This window comes from Aegilops tauschii, chromosome 3, assembly GCF_002575655.3.
Source record: "Aegilops tauschii subsp. strangulata cultivar AL8/78 chromosome 3, Aet v6.0, whole genome shotgun sequence".
In the NCBI taxonomy this organism is placed as follows: domain Eukaryota; kingdom Viridiplantae; phylum Streptophyta; class Magnoliopsida; order Poales; family Poaceae; genus Aegilops; species Aegilops tauschii.
In genome coordinates this window covers 563,511,663-563,520,474 of record NC_053037.3, presented here as the reverse complement: position 1 = coordinate 563,520,474, position 8,812 = coordinate 563,511,663, and positions in this window count along the sequence as shown.

Sequence of the window (8,812 nt, the reverse complement as noted above, 5' to 3'; positions counted from 1 at the left end):
CGGCAGCCCGCGCTACTAGTGGGCTTTAAACCCGCGCTACTACTAGGGTTTTCCCTAGTAGTGTCAAGAGACGCTTCAATACCATCCGCGATCAAGTCAAGGAGGGAGACATAGAGATTTGCAAGATACATACGGATCTGAATGTTGCAAACCCGTTGACTAAGCCTCTCTCACGATCAAAACATGATCAGCACCAAGACTCCATGGGTGTTAGAATCATTACCGTGTAATCTAGATTATTGACTCTAGTGCAAGTCGGAGACTGAAGGAAATATGCCCTAGAGGCAATAATAAAGTTGTTATTTATATTTCCTTATATCATGATAAATGTTTATTATTCATGCTATAATTGTATTAACCGGAAACTTAGTACATGTGTGAATACATAGACAAAACAGAGTGTCACTAGTATGCCTCTACTTGACTAGCTCGTTAATCAAAGATTGTTAAGTTTCCTAGCCATAGACATGAGTTGTCATTTGAATGAACGGGATCACATCATTAGAGAATGATGTGATTGACTTGACCCATTCCGTTAGCTTAGCATTTTATCGTTTAGTATGTTGTTATTGCTTTCTTCATGATTTATACATGTTCCTATGACTATGAGATTATGCAACTCCCGAATACCAGAGGAACACTTTGTGTGCTATCAAACATCACAACGTAACTGGGTGATTATAAAGATGCTCTACAGGTGTCTCCGATGGTGTTTGTTGAGTTGGCATCGATCGAGATTAGGATTTTTCACTCCAATTGTCGAAGAGGTATCTCTGGGCCCTCTCGGTAATCCACATCACTATAAGCCTTGCAAGCAATGTGACTACTGAGTTAGTTACGGGATAATGCATTATGGAACGAGTAAAGAGACTTATCGGTAACGAGATTGAACTAGGTATTGAGATACCGACGATCGAATCTCGGGCAAGTAAGATACCGATGACAAAGGGAACAACGTGTGTTGTTATGAGGTTTGACCGATAAAGATCTTCGTAGAATATGTGGGAGCCAATATGAGCATCCAGGTTCCACTATTGGTTATTGACCGGAGACGTGTCACGGTCATGTCTGCATAGTTCTCGAACCCGTAGGGTCCGCACGCTTAATGTTCGATGACGATCGGTATTATGAGTTTATGTGTTTTGATGTACCGAAGGTAGTTCGGAGTCCTGGATGTGATCACGGACATGACGAGGAGTCTCTAAATGGTCGAGACATAAAGATTGATATATTGGACGGCTATATTCGGACACGGGAAGTGTTCTGGGTGATTTCGGATAAAACCGGAGTGCCGGAGGGTTACCGGAAACCCCCCGAGGAACTAATGGGCCTAGATGGGCCTTAGTGGAGAGAAAGAGAGGGGCGGCCAGGGCAGGCCACGCGCCCCCTCACCCTTGAGTCCGAATTGGACTAGGAGGGGGCGGCGCCCCCCCCCCTTTCCTTCCCCTCTCCCACTCCTTCCTTCCCCCTCCTAGTAGGACTAGGAAAGGAGGAATCCTACTCCTACTAGGAGGAGGATTCCTCCCCTCCTTGGCGCGCCATAGGGCCGGCCGGCCTCCCCCTTGCTCCTTTATATACGGGGGCAGGGGGCACCCTAGAACACACAAGTTGACATTGTTTAGCCGTGTGCGGTGCCCACCTCCACAGATTTCCACCTCGGTCATATCATTGTAGTGCTTAGGCGAAGCCCTGCGTCAGTAACTTCATCAACACCGTCACCACGCCGTCGTGCTGACGGAACTCTCCCTCTGCCTCAGCTGGATTAAGAGTTCAAGGGACGACACCGAGCTGAACGTGTGCAGATCGCGGAGGTGCCGTACTTTTGGTACTAGGATCGGTTGGATCGTGAAGACATTCGACTACATCAATCGCATCACTTGACGCTCCCGCTTACGGTCTACGAGGGTACGTGGACAACACTCTCTAGCTCGTTGCTATGCATCACATAGATCTTGCGTGATCGTAGGAATTTTTTTTGAAATTACTGCGTTCCTCAACAGAAACACACCTCAGTCATATCGTTGCAGTGCTTAGACGAAGCCCTGCGCCGGTAACTTGATCATCACCATCACCATGCCGTCGTGCTGACGGAACTCTCCCTCGGCCTCAGCTGGATCTAGAGTTCGAGGGACGTCGCCGAGCTGAACGTGTGCAGATCGCGAAGGTGCCGTGCGTTCGGTACTTGATCGGTTGGATCGCGAAGACGTTCGACTACATCAACCATGTTACTAAATGCTTCCGCTTTTGGTCTATGAGGGTACGTGGACACACTCTCCCCGCTCGTTGATATGCTTCTCTTAGATAGATCTTGCGTGATCTTAGGAATTTTTTTGAAATACTATGTTCCCCAACAATCCATGTGTTCAAGAAAAAATGAAGGCACAAAACTTATGACATAGCCATTATAAGGCCTACACAATTGGTGTCTACCTTCATGATGTTTTTCCAAATATTTGTCAAATTCATAGCATCTGTCATTTGGTTGTGACTATAGTGTCACATACTCCGTTAGAAGAGGATTCCAAGGCATGAGTGGCGACTATGGTACATATTATGCTATGAAGAGAATTATGCAAAACACTTGCATAGTTTGGAGATTACGTTCCATGCATACACAACTTATGGGACACCATCAGAGATATGAATTAAGTTTCATGCACGACTGAGAGGTTTATGCCATTTTATGGTGATTACCTTCAAGTGTTATAAATAACATAAGGTTGTGGAGGCTATGATCAATGGGAACTGCCCATAAGAGTGAGGCACCACTAGGTGGTCGGATACCTCCATGTGTTTTATGAAAATTAAAGGCTGCCATTAATTTGAAGATCTACACCACATTGTGTTGACTATCTTGTTGTGGAAGGTTTACGATATGGGTTACTAAGAATCACCATGACCATGATTATGCCTAGCTATAGCATTTTCATCTTATTGAATTTACTAAAGGTAAATTAATGCATGGGCATTTCATGCAACATATGGCTGACCTTTTTCAAAAGGAATTGTGATGAGATGACATTAGGTGAGAGTAATTTTTTAAAGATGGGCCATGGACATTAAAGATTTTGTCGACCCGAGGCTTGTTGCCACAGAAACTCCACCTGTCGAAAATGTCATGGCTATCTATAAATAGCTAAGAATATGCATATTTGCATATATGTGTCATCACAATGACTCGGTTCTCAAACTGAGTATGTAATGGATGATGAATATCCATTTTCCCTTTTAGCCTTCATTGAGGTGAGAAATATTGTTATAAGCATCACATGAATGATTATTCATTTGTTCTCAGGACTTCGAGTCCGTTGAGACTTATAATTCGATTGTTTATAAATAAACACTAAGTTGAGATTATATGATAAGGCAGTCTCAGATCATAATCTGATTGTATGTCCTTACTACACTTTACATTCTCCTACGATGGTAAAAGAAATACCATCTTTATTTCAGGGTAAAAATATGATGAACTTCTTGTGAAGAATCAACTGGTACACCCCAACGGGTGCTATACCATTACCTGAAATTTGTGCTAGTGCTTACAGTACTAAGCAATTTTATGGTTAGAGAACCATGAGGAGTTGAATGTTAAGTGAAAAAATACAAGCAGAAATGGAGTGTATATCTCGCAAAATAATGAATCATTTAACTAAATGATCACAATGACAAACTCTCAAATTTGTCAAAGTGGTGGTTGTACGAAATATCGTACCAATGATTACCAATTGGTCAAGTATTTGGTTGAATCATACCACTGGCTCACTGGAGGCAAATGATTTTAATGGGATAAGTTTCAAGTTCTACTTCAAAAGGAAACAATCAGAAAATATTCTGGCATGGTAGAAGGAGAATAGACTCCTCTACATTGATGATATGCTTGTGGAATGATATTCCAAAGATATTTTGGAGATCTCGTGTAGTCTCCTACTTATCCCTAAATATCATTAGCCTATAATTGTACTACAACATATAGTATAAATTGCAATATCTTGTCCCTCATACAAGATAGTTGAGATAATTGAGTGTATGAATTAGTTCATACTCAATCTTGTTGCATATATAATAATTCTTCCTCCTTTATCTTCGTGGTATTGGACAATTAGAGAAATTATTGACAATTCTGTTGGCCACAACTTGACAAGTTGAAATATTCTCAACAATCATGAGATTGTTTTGTGAACTGTATGTGACATTGGGGAATTAATTTTAAGGCGCTCCCACCTTAAAATTTGAAAGGAGCCAGCTAATATTCTTGATTGCATTCAAGAATATGTTTGGATTATTCAACAATTATCTGGGTTATGTTGGTACTTCATGGTGTTAATAGACCCATCTAGAAGATGGTCTTAGATGTGTATCATCCACACAAAACCATGTCTTTACTGAATTAATTGCTCAAATTGATGAATTTAGAGCAAATTATCCTAACGTGGGATAATTCCATTGGAATGCAAATGTCGTTGAAGTTGATTCACGAGCATTCAATGGTTATATTCAGTATATAGTACATAACCAGAATGGTTTCGTTTGATCTCTTATGAAAGAGATTCAATATTGCTTGGCCAATGTTGTAGAATTGTGATTTACCAACATTTCGTTGATGTTAACATGCTGTCTCACACTCCGCATATTTGTTCTAAATGACACTACTGCAGGATGCTGCTAACGCGACACTACGATCAGATACTCTTTCACGAAACTGTGTGCGATGCACTAATTGCAAACAGGGATGTAAAAAAACGGTCAAAAAAGGTGCAAAACGTTTGCGATGGAGGATGCATCAAACACGGTTTAGATTTTAGTTGTGTGTGCGATGCAGGGCATACGGTTCAGTTCAATGAACTATTTGTGATCATGAGGAACAAAAGAAACGGGCAGCCAGATGAAGGTGTGTGCGATATACAACATACGGTTCACTCGGATGAACTGTTTGTGATTAGGAAACACAAAAGAAACGGTCAGCCAGATGAAGGTGTGTGCGATATACGGTATGCGGTTCACTCGAATGAACTGTTTGCTTTGAGTCAAGAGAACAGAAACAGTTCAATATAACAAGATGTGTGTGATATGCGGCAAACAGGTCTGTAATCAGAAATGTGTGCGAAGATCCATAATAACACACACAATTGCTGCTAATAAGCCATGTGTGTTGTGGGCAAAGCTTGGTGGTATACAATTGTCAGCGATTGATTAAATCATCACCGACAGGTTCCCCAGGAGGGTCCGTGTGCGATGTCATTGCAGACAGAACAACAACATATGTACTTATAACTTCTAAGGACTTGATTCCATAAACAGATTGAACATCGAATTACATATGTGGCTAGTACACACATGACCTTTGCACACACGAAAGTACGTTCCAAAATGCCTAGGAAACTCAAATAATGTATAAAAAGGCAAAACGAACCGTGATTTCATATTTTTAGGACGACACTACTATATATAGTTGCATGTTGCCTCTGTAAAATAAATCAACGCGGGAAGAGACAGCGTATGTCGTTTCGCACACATAGGTGACAAGGTCCCTCTCGGAACCATGAGCCTTTTTTAGAGAAGCTCCGATTTGTAAGAAGTTTGTACCAAAACTTATCACAAATTGGACTAACAGTAACAGTGATGTTCTTTCCCTATGTTGTGAATGCTTATAATATTTATGTCTTAATGAAAGAAATGGCAAGCCATTGGCCTGGTATGAAAGAAAATATGGGTGAAAACCGAGTTGAAAAGGGAAACAATATCTAACTCCAGCTTACAAACAGCACAAAAGCACGAGGATTAATTGCTCATCAGGTTTAGACAAAATCCAGATTGAACAGGACAATGACATCTAACTCAACCAATGTTTTCGGCAGTCACAATCAAATGGATCGGTATGATCCATAAAATCAAGATCCCCGGCCAGAAATTCTACTGGTACATAATGACAAGCTGTTGTAAATAGAAGCCGGGCATGATCAGAAGCCCTTAGGTCCACCTGAAACTTCTTTTTATGTTGTTCAACTCTTGCAGCCGTAAGAAATTTCTTGTCGAAAAACTTAATCCTCACGAACAATAGTGCCCTCGCATTCAACATGAAGAATGTGACAAAGCTAGTGTTTGCATTGTTGGATACATATCCGTCCAGTGCTACTGTCTTCAAACGAATGTCATGAGATCTGAGAAAATCCCGGTGCTTCTTGAACCATCGATTGGTTATACCTTTTTTTCCATGTGTTAGTGCCTAAATAGAGATGAAGATTGAAAACAATTAATGTCTAAAAAGATTATGTTGAAAGAGTGATAGCTCAACTATTAATTATAGTACATTATATGGGCTTTCAATGTGCGTGAAATCATCACCTTTATATACAAATTCTCCACACATGGAAAGCATTGCAGCAAGCCAATAATCGTGTTCAGATCAAAACACCACATACTGATATGTAAGGTCTTGACAGAATCCACCACCACTGATAGGACGGACAAGCTCTTCATTGAGCATAGAACATAATATTAGTACCAAAAGTGTACTCCAAGATGATACTTAACTTTTGCGCACAAATGAAAAAGGCAGATTACAAAAGTTTACGTGAATAATATATAGTACCTCAATAGGTGTGGAGCCAAACACCATTTTGAACCATCTAAAAGGATCACGAATTGAACCCAAGGTCTCTAGTTTAGGCGCAGAGACTATAGTTATTTGCGAAGGTACTATACCAGAATCATGGAGCAACCTTTGAAGTGAAGGGGCATCTTTGATGATGAGATCATGTCCAAAAAAACAAATTCTGATGCTTACAAGGTGGGGCGACTTTATTTTGAGACAACGGATATGAATTTCCATTGCAACAACAAGCAGAAAGCGCTCCAGGGCAGGGCAGGTGGAGTGGATGATGTTGTGCAGTGCGGCCTCCGACAGATCAACCACCACATGCTCAAGTTTTTTAGCAGTGGAAGTCAAAGCATTTGAACCAGATTGTCTTCTAGATGGCACCGGGCAAAGGTGGCGGTGTGGAGAGAGGAGGAAAACCACGTGATGGACATTGGTGGTGAGGGCACAGATACATCGGTTCGTGGTATGTTACATACATAGTCACGGTAGAACTCAAGCTGCTAGAGTTTATCAAATTGACGGGATGTCAGCCAAGAGGCCACCATGCAGGGTATGTCTAGTAGGTAGCATGCCGGCATGCAGATGCATTGAACGGAGCCCCCGTGGGAGGAGATGATGGCTCCGGCGAGTTCAGAATCATCATCGATAGATAGTTGACGACAGTCGAGATTACGAGGCGCGGTGCGCCATAGAGTGCGGCACCGAGATGCGAGGACTTGTGTGCGGAAGCCATCCTTGGTGGGGAGAAGGGAAATGATCTCCCCAAGGATTTCGTCTGGGAGATCGCTGATGCGGTCGCCGGAAATTCTACTGGTTCCTCAGGTCCAGGGGAGCGCTTCTGGCCGCACAGCCGGGTCCAAGATCTACATCCGCGGCGGCGCTGGTCGGAGCCTCATCTGTGTACATACCAATCTAAAAGAAAAAATGGCATAACATGTAGGACATTCGAAATCAATTCTCAAGATCAGGAAGAAAAAAGGCACAAACATATATGTAGATGACTGAACGATTTTCCGTCAGAGTCGCAGTTGTTGCCGGAGTTGTGATAACCCACAAGTATAGGGGATCAATTGTAGCCTCTTTCGATAAGTAAGAGTGCCGAACCCAACGAGGAGCTAAAGGTAAAACAAATATTCCCTCAAGTTTTATCGACCACCTATACAACTCAACGCACGCTTGACACTACTGGAATCAGCTTCTTTGCTGTCAACCATGGCAGACGGAAAAGGCATGGATCATGGACGGCAAATGTCTTTGCCGTCTGCCAGCAGACGGCAAACTCTCCATCTGAACACGTGCCAGCAAAGGCCTTCTTTGCCGTCCGCTTCCTGGAAACGGACGGCAAAGGATTTTGCCGTCCGCCATCCGAGGCCAGCAGACGGCAAAGACAACGGACGGCAGTGTGGTGGCGTGAGTGCTGTTAGGGGGTTAACGGTGCTCTTTGCCGTCTGCCAGTGGACGGCAAAGAGTCAAAGCTCTTTGTCGTCCGCTGACAGACGGCAAAGAGCTCAGCTAGGCAGTACTGGGAACCTGCCACGTGGCTAGCTATGCCGTCCGCTGGCAGACGGCAAAGTGATTTGAATCTTTGTCGTCCGCTGGCAGACGGCAAAGTGACCAAATAGGTAGCCAGTGTTCCCAGGTAGTACAGGTAGCTGCCACGTGTCCTCTTTGTCGTCTGCTAGCAGACGGCGAAGCGCTTTGCCGTCTGCTAGCAGATGGCAAACAGGCTACATATCCCCTGTTTTTATTGGAATCCACTTAATTTCACAGGAATTCACAGACAGATATACATATATATATAATTTTTTTCACATGCACAGCAGACATATGATGTAGCCAACACATAGCTCCATCCGTGACAACATACATACATAATAGGAAACAGAGATCCATCCATACATATTACAGTAACATTACAATGTTCATCCAACACATTGTTCCATGCATGCATCCATATAACGAAGTTCCACATTTTTTATCGATACAAACGAAAAAAAGAAAAGGGAAACAAGCACTCCATCCATGCAAGCTTCCATATAGTGAATTAAATCTGCAAAATGGGAAACAAGAAAGTTAGAAGAAGAAGACTAGAATCAGAAGAAGAAGAAGAAGAAGAAGAAGAAAATGAAGAAGAAGAAGTAAGCATACTTAGGTAAAATGCAGCTAACCTAGCTAATTGTGCCATTTTTGAGTGAACTAAGAATATTATGCCAT